At 40.2% G+C, this 16,307-nt stretch overlaps 1 protein-coding gene across 5 annotated transcripts in view; it reads left to right on the top strand.

The window, feature by feature from the left end:
* Positions 1-487: 487 nt before the first annotated feature.
* The window catches only part of ZNF366 (zinc finger protein 366), a 69,202-nt gene continuing 53,382 nt past the window's right edge, over positions 488-16,307 (top strand). For 2 of the 5 annotated variants that reach the window (XM_064596226.1, XM_064596225.1), the window contains exon 1: positions 944-1,292. The gene's annotated coding sequence lies outside the window, so the exon portion shown is untranslated. Of the gene's footprint in view, positions 874-943; positions 1,293-16,307 lie in introns of those variants that run through there. The other 3 variants (XM_064596224.1, XM_045896295.3, XM_054512375.2) reach the window with 3 other exon arrangements.

Here is a 16,307-nt window from a genome sequence, read left to right as displayed (position 1 = left end):
AAAGTCTTTCAGAGAGACTGAATCAGAATCTCTCTTTCCCTGAATTCACTTTAATTGCTCCTTGTGATCAGGTGTGACTCTCCACCCTTTTTTTCACAACTGAGTGAAATAAGGAAGTACCTTAAAGCTGGTTTTTCTTCCGCTGCCACAAAGGTCCACATAACTGCTGGTTCCTGTTTGTGGTAAAATGGTCTTAACCAGATGAATGAAAGGCACAAGATCCACAACACAATCAGAGCACAATTATTCCAAACAGAGCTCACGCCGACCCACTGAACTGCCAAGCACCTCTCACTTGTTCAAGGATATTCCCTCCATGTCTTTGCTCCTCCTAGTCAGCCTCCCCTTCCCTTTTCAACAATTGGCTGACTTATCTAAGACCTATGCTGCTCCACCGTATTTTGTGAAAACAAACGAGAAATCGCCTTTCAGTTTTTCCAGAGGTGACTAAATCCAACATGAGCTAACTATGTCCAATGGCAGTGTTGGCAAGTTTTTTTTTTTTAATATCAGCAAAGATGGAAGCTTGACTTGGTGTTGGCTGCAGAGAGCTCAGGAACCAGTGCATAAATCTGCTTTGCTCCTGGAAGAATTCTAAGGACCTAGAGTCAGGCTACAAAATTGCCGCAACGCTGGTGTTTCAAAGAGCCCAAGAAGAGCCAAATGTCCTGGCTGACCGGCATCCTGCCCAGCCTCATACGCTGCAGGTTTGCCTCGGTTAGCACAACAGACCAACCGTTCCTTTGCTCAGAGGCAACACGAAATGATTTGTTCCCTTTTGGCTGTGTCAGTTCTGCAAACCAGATACCAGAGGCTACAAGCTCAGGAGAGCCTGCCTTTCTGGAACACCATTTGTTTGGACAGGACAGGCCAGTAAGGCTTTTCATCTCTTTAAAACTCTTGGGGTGGGGGTGGGGGGAGAGCATATTTGAGGAATTCCTTTTTTCAAAGATTTTTTTTTTTTTGCCCCTTCCAACATTTTGTTTAAGAGAAAATGAGATGTCTATCTTCTGTTTCCTTATTTTTTTTCAGGAAAGCAAAGGGTTGTTGACTTCCTCCCTCTCCCCTCCCTTCCTTCCTTCTTCCCGAAGGTACTCATCTGAGAAAAAGAGAACGAAGTATTGTTCCTGTTCTCTTTCTTAAGTCATTTGAAACATTGTCCCTGCGAGTTCTTTAAGTTCCCTGCAATCTGTACACAAGAGAAAGAGGGAGAGAGAGAGGGAGAGAGACAGAGAGAGCAAGGGATCAGGTAAAGCACTGGGGCTGCTGCAGCCATTCAGACTCAGGAGCTGGTAAGTTACCCATGCAATCATTTCTACTTCCATTTCAATGTCCCTGGGATGGATACTGCCGTGGGCACCTCCAACAGAATATACCTTGCTGGGTATAATCCTAAATCAAGGGGTATGACTGATGGATGGCCCAGGATTTAAGCTTATACTTTTTTTTTTTTTTTAAAGAGTTTACTGATGCTTTGCAGAGCTATGGCTGGCCGAACTGGAAATAAAATTGCACTGGGGCTAAGGAGGACAGTGTGTTAAATCTGATTTTTGGTACAGATAGTGTGGCTGGGTTAGCCAGGAGCCACTGAAGTGTGTGATGTGTCTTACTGGAGGATTCAGTCTTCCTCAGTGCTATGCCCTGGGAAACTCAGGAGGGTGTCTGCTAAGAACTGTGGTTTGCTCTAGGGCTTTTGTTACTTGTTGTCTAGATTGAGGGTGGCCTTCTCTTGTTCTTTTCTTTCCATTCAAGACCCCCCCCCCAAAAAAAAAGAATGTTAAGTTATAACTGTTATTCTGCATCACTGAGGCTGGAGGAAAAAGAAAAGACTGTCACTTTGAATTGTACTGCATGCTTACGTGTTCCGTTTTCACATGTGGGTTGAGTGTAAATTTATTATCCACTGTCAATGGAAGATGTCATCTGCCACACGATAGAAGGCAAAGATTTCGGGGCATATAGCTTTAGTTTTGGAAAACGACATGTGGCTAGAATAGGATTAAGATTGATCTCTTCTGAGAGTAGAGCGAAAAACTAAGTTACAGACGCAATTGAAAAATATTCACCCAGCACCTGATTTTCCAAGCACCAAATAGAACAGAGCAAAGTGGTCAAGCTTATACAGACAGCTAGTTTTTAAAAGTCTAACTTGCTTCATTTAAACTTGTCAGAAAGGATAATTTTACCAAGAACTCATCATGGCAAGCCATGAGGGAGGCAAGAGCACACTGTCAAAAATAGGCCAGCAAGGTCACTCGGAAAGACTACATATAATTACTAATATTAGCTATTTAATTCAGAGAGGTGTTGAGTGGGTGAAAGACAAAGATCATGCAGCTTTTTAAAAATATTCATTTCTATAAAACTTAGGGAATGAAGTAACCTAGGAAGTGAAGAGTATGATAAAAACAACCAGTCTCTCATTTATAAATTAATTTGGCTAGACTGTGTATGAACCACAATCAAGTAATTAATCTTTACTCAAAACTGAGCCATCATTTTAATAAGACTGAGAAAGTATACTGCCACTAGGCTGTAATGTACATTTTGTTCCATTAGTCAGATTTCTTTTTTCTTTTCCTTTTTTCAAGAGGCTTACCTTACGAGCACTGTAAAATGAGCAATGTAAGAAAGGTGTGATTAGCGTTTGCCTGCTTGAGGATGCAAAATTATTCTAATAACACTTGAAAGGGGCTTCCAGCCACCCCATTTCATAGATCTTCAGGTGAAAAGGTAGCCAGGACTGACTGACTTGGGCATTTTGCATCTTTTATCAGCAACTGTGACCCCAGCAGAAGACTCTGGGTTGCGATCTTGACTTGCTTCTTTCGGTTTCATTTTTTCTTGATAACATACTTAATTTTGTGCTTAATTAAAACAACATCATAGAATGCTCTGTAGTTCGGGTTATTGAATAGAAGCGTCAGATGCAATACAGTATGACAAAAAATGACAGCAGAGTCACACTGTCTAAAGACAAGTAAGGCAAAAGGTGGGTATGATGTCAATGGCGCAGAAAACAGCCACACTTTTAGCATGCGTCTTCACTGTGGCCCAAGATTAAGCTCAGGATATGTTCTCTTCTTTAGAAGAAAAAAATACATATTATTTCCATTTAAGTTGTTAAGCCATTGCAATGAGAATATTTGTTTGATGCTGGGGGGAAATATTCAGCTACCTAAAGAAAAAAGCCATTGACTCATTTAGTGTATTTGCTACCAATCTGTCTCCACTCAACTCCAAGGAGTTGGCATTTGTGGAAACTTCCACTGTGTGATTCTTCTTTGGGGTCATCAGAGGCTCCTTTGTGATATCATCAGGGGAACTCCAGCTTGGAATGATTCAGAATTTGATGCAAAGAAGATTTCGTTAATTAATTTGGGTCAACACTGTGCATCTAATTACAAATTTGTCGAATGAATGTCAAATTATGTTAGGATGTGTCCTGTAGGTCTTTGTGCTGTGATGTGAATCAAATTAGAGCATTGAAAGCAGAGCATCAAAAGCACAGACTTTGTTGTCCTACAAATGTGGGTTTGAATTCCAGCTTTGTCACTTGCTGACTATGGGCCTTAGGCCAGGTTGTTCACCTCCCAAGCCTCAGTTTCCTCAAGTGTAAACCTGCATCCATGTAATAGACTTGTGAGGATTAAATGAGATTATGTAATGCAATTAAGCGTGGTGACTATGGACAATGCATGGCAAGCAGCAGGAGTCAATCAATGTCAGTTGTAATCTTTTAAGTTGTATATTACTTAAGGGTACTGTATTTTTTTAACGTATTTTAAGATGTATTTTAAGAGAATACATCTTCCGTAATTTGTGTCATTATCTTTGGTCAATACTGTGCCAAGGGTCCATCAGAACAAAATGATTCCTCATGGCTTTAGAAGTGGGCACACATTTAGTAAAGGTATCCTGGACCCCAAATTCTTGTAAAATAAAGGAAGGCAGAGCTGAATGTTTTGATGTTCCTCTCCGCTCATGGCAGAAACACCAGATTTAGCCTCACTAAAATGCCAGCTCTGTTTAACAGAGCTCAATGCAGAGGAAAGTTTGCCTTGGAAGAAAAGGTTTCAGTTTAGATGAGTGTTCAAAGAGACTGCAATTACACTGCAGACGTCCCATTCTCCCTTTCACCTACTTCCCCAAACTGTTGAGCTCTGTGTCGTTGGTGACCTTTTCCCTGGCCATGGAGGGCTGGAGACACGGTTTTTGGAGACCATCGTGGCAGTTCCGTGACTCAGCCACAGAGAAAGGACTTGAAATGACATGTTGTCTTCCTACTGAGGGCGGCACACTCAGCGATCTATTTCCCTAAACGTTTTTGTAAAGAGCCACTTAACTTAACATGGATATTAAGAACACCATTATCACCACTGTGCGTGTGTGTGTGTGTGTGTGTGTATGGCTGGAGGTGGGTGGGTGGGGGGTGTGGTTCATCCAACTGCTATTTTTCTCTCACTCTAAACTTTAAAACATACATACTGATTAATTTGTCAAGTAATAATGATACTTTAGCTTAGGTCTTGGTTAAACTTCCCTCTCTACTTTCCCGAAGAAAACGTACAACCACAACAACGACCAGAAATCTGTCACTAATAATGTGAAACTTTGAGGTTCTTTGTTTTAATAAGAGTTTCTGATACAATAAAGACTTGTTTGAACAACTTAATCTTGGGAGAGCAAACTGAAGTTGGGTTGTTCTACACTAATGTGCAAAAGGTGTCTTCTAATGTGGCTTAGTGCAGTAGAACAAAGAGCAGATTAGGAGTCACAACACTTTGGTTCTGTTCTTGTCTGACCTCCACCATTCCCTATATGTGTGACCTGGGAGGTTTCTTTACTTTCTTGGACCTCAGTTTTCTTATCTACAAAATGATGGAGTCAGAGCAAATCGGTAATTCTCAGGGTGGTCTGTGTGTGTTCAGTGTGTATCAGAATTCACCTGGGGGCTTGTTTACACTCTTCTCTCCTGCCCACTGCATTGGATGATCTATGAGATTCTGATACTGACATCCTATGATTCTCTAAACAAATAATAAGTGTCTTGTTCTGTTTCGTCAGGATTGCATTGACATTAAATAAAAATGTATGTTTTAAGAACCATGCTTTTAAGTGGAATTCCTATTCAGCATTGGATATCCTCTCTAGAAATTAGTTTTAAATTTATCAATTGTTGTTCTAGAAGCTGTTAGTATTATAAAGTGAGAAATATGCTAGCTGGTCAAACAATCTGATGAGACTAATCAATGTTCTATAACCATATATAAATCATAAAAAGAGCAATTACTTAGGCATATAAATATTGTAATGCTGCATGCATAGCACTTTTTGATTTATGCATTTCTATATTATTTTCATCTTAAAATGAGCATGCATTGTTTATTTGGTCAAGAAAAATAGATACTAAATTTTTCTATGCAAGTTTTAAAAATTATTGCTAGATTCAATCTCATAAGCTTTTTGTTTTGTTTTTACACTTTTACAGTGTATGCTTGCTGAGCCTATTTTAGACAACAGATCCTTGTCTCTAAGTTAATGGTGACATGGAAAGGCAAAAGAATGATTATGGTGTTTGAAAAACCAGCACTCACAAGCAATGTTAAATCTGCTTTAATTATAAGAAAAATCTGCAACTTAAAGAAAACATTGTTCTGATTTCCCTGATTTTGTTTCTACCTAAATCACCCAATTTTTTCCCCGTATGTTTATACCTAATTAAGTTGAGCAGCAATGGACGCAGGTCTCCATCTGCTACGAACAGAAAGACAACAAGTATTTCGATGGGTACTCTTAGAAACAGCTAGCCTGGGACGCCTGGGTGGCTCAGTCGGTTAAGCGTCTGCCTTCAGCTCAGGTCATGATCCCAGGGTCCTGGGATCGAGTCCCGCATCGGGCTCCCTGCTCCACGGGGAGCCTGCTTCTCCCTCTGCCTCTGCCTCTATCTCTCATGAATAAATAAATAAAATCTTTAAAAAAAAAAAAAAAAGAAACAGCTAGCCTAATAATGGTTGCTTGCTTTTGACCATTCAAATACCAAATAATTTTAGATAAAAACAAAGACATTTAGATAAAAGAATAAGAACATGTCTTCATCAGGAGATATGTGTAATATAGGAGTTCACCAGAAAATAGGCACCATGAAGACAGGGACCTCATTTGTTCACTGCTATGTGCCCAGGGCCTAGAATAGCTCATGGCATATAACAGATGCACAATAAATATTTGTTGAATAGGTAATTTAACACATAAAGGGGCTGTGGAGTGACATATGCTATCTTTATATAAAACCAAAGGCAGTAGTTAGTAAGAAAAAAGTTAGTCAAACTTTTTTAGGGTCTAGACAATGACAAACTGCCAGCTTCACATATTTATTCCCGGCCTGAATTGACTGCAATTATGGCTTATTCCACCATTATGTGCAGGGGCTGCTACATTTATGTATATTAATGTGTCATCTTGGCAAGGACCCCACCTACTTGCTCGTGGGAGATAAACATTTATTAGATCCTCAGAGAAGACTGTTGGTTGCATTTTATTTTCCATTTGTTTTCTGGGCAGATGATGGGTTAGCAAACTGTTTTTAGAGAAAGAGAGACAGAGAGAGGCCATTTGTTTTTCCTTGGCTGAAAGAGCTGTGAGCCAAAATTCAGCCTTGTAGGAAATGCTCAGTGCTCTCTGTTTTTTTATAGGCAGGGTTGTAAATTCAAGTAAAGGGATGCCACTCGGGCTGAGTTTACACAAACATGAAGGGGTGAATTCAGGGAGGAAAATGTGATATCCTTGTGGTGCACAACACCCTTTCCTTTATATAAGTAGGCAGTGGAGACAATCAAATGAACAAATACTGGTTTGAGGCAGTCCTGCACTTATTTGGCCAATTTAAAGTGGTAAATATAACAACAACAAGGGGTTTTGCCCACGGGGTCCAAGGTTTCCATAATTTGCAGTAGAAACTGGAAAAGCTCTTTCTGTTCACATTGATAAAGCCAAGCACCAGACCACACAAAAGCAATTTTGACCCATTCTCCTATTTTCCTATAACATGTTATGGCCTCACGTGGACCTCATTCTATGATGGCCACTGATATTAAATGGGAGAATGAGCCCCACAAGAGTACCACCACCACCAATGGCAACATTTATGGGAGTCATTTCCAAGTCTGGGGCCTGCTAAGAATTGTATATACATCATTTCACCTAACCTTCCCATTCTAAGAAGTAAGTGCTTTCTTGCTCTCATTTCTGAAATGAAGACAGACAACCACCTTGTTTAACAGATAAACTAGAGAAAGTAAGTGATTTACTTAAGTCACTAAATTGATGTTGCTTGTGTTGGGTTTCTCATTAAGGAGAAAATGTTATCTGCAGCTAATAATATTTTTAAAAAATTAAGTATCCCTTAAGGTAGTGCTCCTCAAATGTAGTCCAAGAATCTACAGCATGGCATCACCTAGGAGTCTGTTAGAAAAGCACAACCTCCAGCTCCATCCCAGACCTCCTGAATCAGAATCAGTATCTTAACATGATCTCCACGTGATTAAGGTACACATTCAAGTTTGAGCAGCACTGTATTAGGGTTTTGACTGGTTGTATACAGAGTGATTTCAGAATATAGGTCCCTGTTCAAAAGAGTTACAGAACCATTGGTTAACTTTGACCTTATCCAAGACAACAGAACTACCTCTTGGAGAGTGGTTACAGTGGTTATTGGACAAGTCTTGAGTCTATTCAGCTCTGAGCAACATTAGGCATGATTTTTTTTTTTTGAAGATTTTATTTATTTATTTGAGAGAGAGAATGAGAGAGAGATAGCATGAGAGGGGGGAGGGTCAGAGGGAGAAGCAGACCCCCTGCTGAGCAAGGAGCCTGACATGGGACTCGATCCCGGGACTCCAGGATCATGACCTGAGCCGAAGGCAGTTGCTTAACCAACTGAGCCACCCAGGCGCCCTAGGCATGATTTTTATGGTCTCACCAAGCAGGTCAACTCCACACCAAGGGACCCTGATAATATCAGAGAGGAAAGGTCTGGGGTATTGTTTTTCAAGTGTGTTCTGAGCATCAAACATCAGAATCACCCAGAGCAGATTTCTAGGCCTTCTCCAGGTCTAATGAAGCTGGGGAGGGGGCCAAGTGTCTGCCTATTCCATAAGCTACTAGCTCAGGGTAAGGAAGTCCCAGCAGGGGTGATGACAAGTATTTGGGTGACAACAGTCCCAAAAGACATTCAGCTTTTCAGCAGCTTGAAAAAAAAAAATTTAAGCAACCACACCAAAGAGAGTAAGCTCAGAGTCCTTCCAGGAAGAAGAGGTACTCTACCAGCTTCTTCCATTGACTGCTGGAGGAAGGGGACAAGAAACCCTGTTACCTGCCTTGAGTCTGCCTCAGGGAAAAGGATGGGGGCCTCCAGGGTCTCCAGCATTCCTGCCAAGGAGCAGATGCCAACACACACACCTCACTCTTCCCAGTTAGAAAACTTCATGGAAAGAATCCTTAAAGTTTCCTTTTCATTGGGACTCACCGTTCTGTCTTGGAACAGAAATCAAGAGGGGGTATTGTTGGAGGGGTGGGGAAAGGAAGCAGGGCCGGAAGAGAGTGAGGGAGAGGACCGGAATAGCCTCTGGTTTGCTTCATCCAGGCCTCTGCCTGGATGGAGATGGTGGCTTCTCCCCCTTAATCAAGGCCCTCTGGGCTTCTTCCACAGGAAGTGCAGGGAGACGGAGAACTGCACGTTTTCAGCTCTGTTTTATGGAACACCCACTGTAGTACACCACCACTTTGTTTCTTGCTGTTTTTCTAATTCAGGCAGTTTTCTTCCCCACAGCACGGTGGATCCTCCCTCCCCCAGCCACCACCCTACAGGACTTTTTCAGTCAAGAAAGGAAGATAAGGAGAGATCTTCCAGCATTATCCTATATATATATATATATATACTGAACAATTTAAGGTGCTAATGAAAACTGTACTTAATCCATCAAGATGGGGTTCCTGAAATGCTAGACCTTGAATTTTTAGGGTGAGGAACATTCAAAAAGTTCCACACAGTTACTCATAGGTATGTGCAGAATCTCTCTTTCTACCAGGTTTTTTTTTAAGAGGTGAATGAGGAGGGACTATTCCGAGCACCATCTTTCTTGACACTCAGGAGACATCCAGTAATGCAGCAAGCAAGTCAGTGGTTCCTCCAACTTTGTCCACGGTGCTCCTGCCACCCAGTCCCATCTCAGCACAATGACCCATCTCTGGCTCTGTCTAGGTCCCCGGGGGTAGAGTTCTTATCTCCTGACTGCAGCCTGGGCCCCGGGTCTGCGCGGGCATGCTGGAGAGAAGGGGTGGAGAGCCCAGTTTGGGGACAAGAAGATACAGCCCAGTACTATGTCATTTTGAAGAAGGCAATTCTATCCAGGGTGTCTTCACAGCCTCTAAGGGCTCAGACCGCCCACTCTTTACAATGGCTTACACTGGCTCCTTTGTGCTCCTTCTGACCCTCCTGGGAGAGAAATACTGGCATCACATATTCATCCATGAAGCTGGGAAGGACCCTGAACCATGAGCAAATCCCACCCCAGAATGATTAGGACATGAAGTGACAACCTTATTTGTTTTTCAACCACTATGGATTTGGGGGAGTGGAGGATTTGGTTTATTTAGTAAAGTGCTATTTCTTCTGTTTGTGGCACATGAGCATTACACACATGTGTATAAACATACACATACACACACAGAGACACAGCTTATCCAAAGTCATTGGTTGTTCTAAAAGGAAACCATAGATTAGCACCAACTTATTTATTTGACTCAAAAATGTAGTTATCTGATTATTAACCACCTATGCTTCCAAACAGACTTAACTATCCTAATCATATTTTCCTTAGGGATGTTGAAGAGAGTTTGATTTTTGTTAGCTAGTAACAGCAGGATAGAAGGTGAGAAAGGATGTAAGTGTTATTGCAAGCAATTCATAAAGGCTTTCATTCACTGTCATGTTGAAAATATACGTAACACAGGACAGAAGGAGTCAGAGAATAGAGGGTTGAGCATGCTTATCAACACATGAATAGATGGCAGATCAGTAAACCTGAATGCATATGGAAATTTAGTATATGACAAAAACAGCATTGCATTATCAGAGGGGAATGCTGGATCATGTAATTAATGATGTTAGGGACACTCAGTAGCTATTTGGGGGGAAATTGACATCCCTACTTTATCTCTTAAAATAAATTCCAAACAGATAAAAAATTGAAAAGATTAAAAATAAGAACATCAAAAAAAAAAGAGAGATTCATCTTTTGAATCTCAGAGTAGGGAAAATCTTTCTGGTTTTACCAAGAAGCCTTAACATTTATTATACATTTTATCACTTAAAGGGCTTCTACAGGGCCAAAACTCAATTAACATAAGGTCAAAAGACAAACACAAAACTGGGGGAAACGTATAATGTGTATCACAAGGAACTTAATATCACAAGAAATGGGCAAATGACATGAACTACTACATTTCACATAAAACGAAATATAGTTGGCTCTAAAATTTATAAATAAAAGATACTTATCCTACTTCATAATAAGAAAATATAAATTAAAACTATGAGACACTATTTTTTATCTACTCGATGAAACAAAAGATGAAACATTTGTTAGCATATTTGTTTCTGGGGATCTGGAGAGTATTGTCATGCATCTGGTGCAATAGTGGACTAGCAAAACTTACTGTAGGGAGCAATTTGTTAATGTCTATCAAAACGTAAAACTGACTTCTCTTGGAATTAATCCTACAATATACTAATAAGATGCAAAAAGACATTCCTACAATGCAATGTATTTGCCCAGCATTATTTGAAATAGGAAGAAAAGATTGTAAGTAGCATAATTGCCCATTAATAAGGGATTGATTAAGTTAAGCACAGTACTGCTATAGAATGGAGTATTATGACACCCTAAAAAAGAGTGAATAGAATAAAGACCAGGAATGGACTCTAGGTATATGGTCAACTGTGACAAAGGTGTAAAGGTAATGCAATGAGGGAAAGATAATCTTTGAAACAAATGTCACTGGAGCAACTGAATATCTATATTCAAAAGAAAACCTGACCTTAGGCTCTTACTTCACATGATACACATGTATTAACTTAGAGTAGATCATAGACTTCAATGTAAGAGTTAAAATTATAAAAAAATTTTTTAAAAATGTAGGAGAAAATCTTTGTAACCATGGTTAGTCAATGATATCTTAGTTATGACACAAAATGCACTAACAATACATGAAAAATTGATAAACTGGACTTTGTCAAAATTAAAAACTTTTGCTGTTCAAAAAAAGGACACTATTAGTAAAATAAAAAGGCAAGCCATAAACTAGGAGAAAAATATTTGCAAAACAGAGCTGTTAAAGCACTTGTCCCCAGAATATATAAAGAACTCTTAACAACTCAAGAATAGGACAATTAAAAGCTGGGCAAAATTTTTAAATAGATACTTAACCACAGAAGATATACAAATGGGAAATAAGCACATGAAAAGATATGTAATATCAATAAATAAAATGCAAATTAATACCATGCATGATGAGATATAACTATACATCCAGTAAAATGTCCCAAACCAAAAAGACTGAAAATACCAAATGTTCTCGAGGATGTGCAGAAACTAGAACTCTAATACATTGCCGGTGGGAATGTGGCAGGGTACTGCCACTCTGGGAAACAGTTTGGCAGTTTCTTAAATGGTTAAACACATACTTACCATGCAACCCAGCAATTCTACTTCTGGGTAACTACCCACTAATAATGAAATCAAATGTCCATATAAAAGACTCATACACAAATGTTCACAGCATCCTTATTCATAATTGTCCCAAACTGGAAACGATTCAAAGGTCAATCAACTGGTGAGTAGAGATACAAAAGGTGGTAGATCTGTGCAATGGGGTACCACCCAGGCATGAAAAGGGACTACTGTTCTATGCAATAATGTGGTAAATCTTAAAAACATCTTGCTAAGGAAAAGAAGCCAGACACAATAGTATTTAAGAAGCCAGAGGTATAACAAATATTGAATGATTTCATTTATTTGAAATTTTGAAAATCAAAAAATCTAGAGAGAGGAAAAGTAGCTGGGTGGCTGCCTGGGGTTAGAAGTAGAAGCTGGAAGTGACTGCAAATGAGCATAATGGAACTTTCTGGGAGTAATGAAATAATTCCAAAAGTGGGTTTTGGTGATGATTATACAACTATATAAATTTTCTAAAACACATCATATTGACACTTAGAAATGTATGAATTTTATATTATATAAATTATATCTCAATAAAGCTGTCAAATTTGTGTAAGAAAAAAAGTGAGGAAGTTCTATACGTTGTAATGATGGAGCAACCTCCAACCTGTATGGTTTAAGGGAATAAAAGCAAGATTCTTCCAGTGTATACAATGCTACCACTTTTGTGTAAAAAACAAAACAAACAAAAGTATATTTTTTGGTATGCAGAGAGTATCTCTAAAAGGATACAAGACGCCTGCTAATAGAATTTGCCTTTGGGAACAAAAGAGATGAACATAGGGGAAGGGAAGGAAAAATAAAATAAGAGGAAAACAGAGAGGGAGGCAAACCATAAGAAACTCTTAACTCTAGGAAACAAACTGAGGGTTGCTGGAGGGGACGAGGGGAGGGGGGTAGGGGGATGTGGTAACTGGGTGATGGACATGAAGGAATGAGCACTGGGTGTTATAGGCAACTGATCAGTCACTGACCTCTACCTCTGAAACTAATAATACAGTATATCTTAATTAAATTTAAATAAATAAATTTAAATTAAAAAAAGAAAAGAATTTGCCTTTGGGCAGGCGAGTGGGGTGGCTGGGGTAGGGGAAGGGGCATAAAGGAAACATTTTCACTGAATATCCTTTTGTACTCAATCAAAACAGATGAGAGGAGAGAGGGAGAAAGAAAGAGGCGTTTTGAGTCCCACACCAGCTCCATGACTGTGGGCAACTGTCTGAGCCTCTTTTCCTCATCTGTAAAATGAAGGCGTTGGACCACTTGCTCTCTAAGGATGCCTCTGACTTCAAGTTCCGTTCTCTGAGAATTTCTTTAAGGATGATCATCTCACATCTGTCTACCTTCCCGTTGTCTTTCCCTTGCCAGCCCGTCACGGACTACCACACAGAAAGCCATAACCCAAGGCTTTGTTCTTTCTCACTCAGGTGCATCTCAGTGTATCAGGTCCCCATTGTCTCGGCAACATGTAAAATATGGTTGTCAACCAGGGTGACAAGGCACCCCAGCAAGCAGATATGTGGGGAAGGAGTGACAAGACAATACAGAGGAGTGCTCACAACTCATTTGTCCTAGGGGCAGCTGGTTGAAATCAAGTCCCAGCCCTCCTGCTTGCCAGCAGTGTGATAATAAACACATGGGTAGTTCTCATTTCTTCATCTGCATGATAGGTATAAAACAGCACCCCTCTTCTTAAGGTTTACTGTGGGGATTACGAGTGATAATGCATGTAATTGCTTAGTACAGTGCCTGCCTCATAGTAATATTCAATAAATGTTAGCCCTTGTAATTATTAATCTGAACTCCACTGCTAATGGGACCCACTTTCCTGGAAGTGGAGGGAAGAGAGGCAGCTAGGTTATCAAGCTGTGTACTCACTAATGTCATGAACTGGGAGTTTGGGGGTGACGGAATGGCTTGTTTTCTTAATCCCAGGACCCAAATGGAGATACTGGAGTCACTTCTGCTACCCCCAAGCCAATATCACTGAGGGAACTTCTAAGATTTCATCCCTGGAGTTGATTAAATCCTGAACATGTGATGAATGCAAGCTGCAAAATCATGAGACTGTGACATCAGGCTGGGGGTCAAGCCTGTTAAGTTAAAGAGCAAGTTTCAATATGCATGATAAAAGTACCTTACATTTGGATCAAAATATCATCAAATATTAATATCAGGGCCATTGTATAATCTCCTCACCATGGTAGCTACTCAATAAATGTGAGTTGCAGCTTTCCAAGCAAATCAAACCAAACCTCTTCCATCACCACGATGTGAACAGGCTCATCGTCCCCAACTTCAGTCTCAGCGCCACACAGCAAGGGAGGTATCTAAACCCGGACAACCTGGGGTCCCTGTAACTTCAAGTGTCTCAGCCACAGATAGCAGCCCGACCCCAACAACAACAAATTGATAGCTTTCAAGTGATTTAAATTTCCCGTTTGTAAGGTGATAGGGAACCCCTTTTGCATGCACTCCCTGCCTTATACATTATCACGTCACATTCTAGAACTAGGTTCCAGAAGGCATAGTTTACTTTAGTGGGTTGCCCAGCTCACTAAATCTCTCATGTGTTTCTGTTCTGCCTAACTACATCGGAACTATATTTGTTAGGCACTGTGTTTTTAAGCATTTTTGTCCCCTCAAGAACAAGAGCCCTCCAATTCCTGCTGGTCTCACACTAATTCTCTCTGAGATCCTATGGAAAAGCTCTTATTATACCTACTTTAGCAATGAGAAAATTGAGGCTCAGGGAAGAGAAATAAGTGGCTGAAGTGATACAGCTCTGTGGATCTCTGGGGGTCTGGGGACTCAGTTTAAGGAGGCAAGGAATCTGTATTTCGATATCAAGTGCTTAATAGTTTGCATGCAGACTAAACAATGTTGTGAATGTACATGTACCTCTGCTTTTCAAATCTAATTATATTAGGGTAATTAATAAAAGAGAAGTTAATTTGAAGAGGTTACTGAACTCAAAGAGTGTTGGGTTATTTCATATTTTTTCTAATGCAATGGGGATTTGGAAAATGGGTTTATTTTTATAATTTGCAATGGGAGTCCTCATGCTGAGAAGCCTGGGAATCACTGCAGGAGACCAAAACTGGGAGGTACTTGGAATAACCTAGGTCTTTGGTGGCAATGAGTTTTCCATTCTTAAACTGCTACCTAGAATCAGTTTGTATATTTGATAGAAGCCTAGAAAGTGTCTGGAAGTAGGCGTCATTACTATTTAATTTCTTCATCTAACAACTGTCTTCAAAAAAAAAAAAAAAAAGTCCTGGTTCCTTTCCTTTTTATCTGTGTGACCTTGGACAATTTGTTTAACTTATTCATGTCCTAGTTTCCTCATTGGTAAGATGGGGAAAAGAATAGTACCTACCTCACACAATGCTGGGACAGTCACATGAGTTAACTCATGTGATGTCTTTCACACATTCTTGACACATAGCAAACACTCAGCAAATATTATGGTTGTGTTAGGCACCACTTGCCACTGTTTTTTGACACACAGTCGGGACTTGATAGACATTCTTGGAATGAACAATGAGTAACTGAAAATGTGAAATCGGAAGAGAGGACAGTTCTAGATATGTGATTCATCTACATTTCCTTCATCCCAGGACAGCTGCAGGTGCTCTGTTGAGGAGTTTTTGCTTCAGTGAGCTCAAGCTAGCGAGATGATGATGACTTATCTAGCCTGGTCCCTCAGACTTTACAAGTCTCTCAACTTATGTGCAGACGCATCAAGACACGTGTGGAAGGGATCAGGCAGAATGAGCTGGGCTTAGAACCGAAGTACAGGCTATTTTCCTCTTTAAAAACTGTAAGAGGAAACATGACCAGTAGACCTTCTAGATAGGAGAGAAGCAATGCTTTCTTACCACAAACCAAAATGCTGAGGACCACAGTTATAAGAGGGTCAAAGGAAGTTAGAATGAACTTTCATAGCAGGCTCAATGTTTATCTAGCTTAAAATTTCACTTCCAGATTATCCCATGGATAGTTATTTGGCTTTATTACATAAATAATCTTTGAGCCTAACAGAAAGAGGGTTTTATTTTTGCAAAGTGAAATGCTGAAGGTAGGGGTAAAGCACCTGTTGCTAGATTTTAAAAGATGGGCTGCCCTGAGTTTCAGTGCTGGCTGACATAGATTTCTTTTCTTTCTTTCTTTCTTTATTTTTTTAGAGGGGGTGGGGAGAGGCAGAGGGAGAGAGAGAATCTTAGGCAGGCTCCAGGCCCAGCATGGAGTCCAAAGCAGGGCTCAATCTCACAACCCTGAGATCACAACCTGAGCCGAAATCAAGAGTTGGACGCTTAACTGACTGAGCCACCCAGGCGTCCCTGACATAGTGTTTTTTAACGTAAGTCTCAGGCAGATGGGCCACTGAAGAGACTACCAGCTTCTCATACTGGTTGCTTTTTTTTTTTAAGACCAGCCAGTAATAATCCTAGCAGCTACCACTCCGTTGCTGTCCATGTGGGTGAGGATCTGGGCTGATGCCATGGACGCTAAAGTGAATAAAAT

The sequence above is a fragment of the Mirounga angustirostris genome, unplaced genomic scaffold (genome assembly GCF_029215605.1).
Source record: "Mirounga angustirostris isolate CCGP_5_RB_7025 unplaced genomic scaffold, mMirAng1.0.hap1 SCAF_7, whole genome shotgun sequence".
In the NCBI taxonomy this organism is placed as follows: Eukaryota; Metazoa; Chordata; class Mammalia; order Carnivora; family Phocidae; genus Mirounga; species Mirounga angustirostris.
Note: the sequence above shows the minus strand (reverse complement) of the source record. Positions and strands in the feature narration are given on the sequence as shown.